This window comes from Penaeus monodon, chromosome 25 (genome assembly GCF_015228065.2).
Source record: "Penaeus monodon isolate SGIC_2016 chromosome 25, NSTDA_Pmon_1, whole genome shotgun sequence".
Taxonomy (NCBI): Eukaryota; Metazoa; Arthropoda; class Malacostraca; order Decapoda; family Penaeidae; genus Penaeus; species Penaeus monodon.
Genome location: NC_051410.1, coordinates 13,296,146 through 13,297,545, shown reverse-complemented (window position 1 = coordinate 13,297,545; position 1,400 = coordinate 13,296,146). Strand labels below are relative to the sequence as shown.

Sequence of the window (1,400 nt, the reverse complement as noted above, 5' to 3'; positions counted from 1 at the left end):
AACAGAAAGTGTGGGAATAAAGGAGGCAAAGAGGAGAAATTGGAAGTATTTTACGGTCGTCTAAACAATATATGCCAGTCGAAAATCGAATTTTACAATGGACAAGAAAATTGAGCTCGTTTGTAAGGGAAAGTGATTTCGTAGTTATTATGATTTCATTCACCAGGGAGCTGATGGCACATTTACCTCGTGATTTTTTCATTGGTAGTGATTATTATTTTCCCCTTTTATGATTATTTCCCCCAAACCGAATTTGTAATTTTATACATTGCTGAAAAGCTGGACTTGTTTACCATGCAAACCAATGTATACAAAACTTCAATTACATACAGCTTTGATAATCCCCCTCCCCGTTCGGCAATGCAGCGTTTGTCGTTCTGCAGGCGGGGCCCCCACTCTACGGCAGCGCCGCCTTTCGGATTCGGTTTGAATAAGAGAGACCGTTAAGACCGTTACCCACATAAAGCCGTTTCCGGTGGACGATTTCGATGCCAATATTTAAGAGGGTATTGGCCATAACTAGCTGTCGAGATAGACTATTCAAAATGAACAAAATCCCGTAATGAAGCACTGTCGGAGGCGCGCGAGTGTGAAATGAGAAATCAGTTTTGTCAAAAATGAAATGTTTGTGTTTGATGTGATTTTGTCTGTTGCCGGAGGGTGCGCGTACCCAAGATTTACTCTCTGTAGGTCATAGCATTGACTAGACATTGACGACATTGCGAATACGAACGATATGACAAAGAATATTTGCGTAAAATCGGTTTCGCTGTTCTGCAGAGTTTGCCATACCATGATGTTATTTTTTTCCTTTTTTTTTAAACTCTAGTGACCAGTAAGCTCTTTCGATGCTGGGCTATTCACTTAGAATTAAGAGGGCTTTCTTGCATACGTGTGAAATTCAAAGAAAATGTATTATGTTCAAGAGAAATGAGTTGAAAGTCGTGCGAAGGGGATGAAGTTTGTCGGTTTCGTCACAGAATGAAGTCGTTCTCATCCTGAACACGAAATTAATCTTCGAAACTTCACTTGACTCACCTGACAATCACTCGCACTTTATCTTGCCAATTTTGCTTCGTCTTGATTATCTGAAAAAAAAAGCTTATATCATTCGAACCCTTTCTAATCGTTCAATTAATCTGATTCCTTGTTATCTATCAGCAGCCGGGCTGTGCCGTGACATGCAACTCGGTTTCCTTAATCACGTCAGCCTTGCTCTCCTTGACCATTAATTTGCGTCTTGGCTTATTATCTCCGGTTCGTGTCGTGGTGCAGGCCGGGATTAATTACCTTATTCGCTATTTAGTGCAAGCTGATGGGCGGCAGAGTAAATTTAGACAATTTAAGCGTTGCACGTGTGGCCGCGAAGGGAAGATGTAGCTGATGTGATTTCAGAATGA

General features: G+C 41.1%; 1 long non-coding RNA gene across 3 annotated transcripts in view; it reads right to left on the bottom strand.

Annotated features, from left to right (window-relative positions):
• Positions 1–1,400, bottom strand: part of LOC119589055 — a 64,075-nt gene that overhangs the window by 24,904 nt on the left and 37,771 nt on the right. For 2 of the 3 annotated variants that reach the window (XR_005230165.1, XR_005230167.1), the window contains exon 4: positions 1,039–1,088. The exons of the other annotated variant lie outside the window; for it this stretch is intronic. This is a non-coding gene — a long non-coding RNA (uncharacterized LOC119589055). The remainder of the gene's footprint in view (positions 1–1,038; positions 1,089–1,400) is intronic. 3 annotated transcript variants of the gene reach the window in all.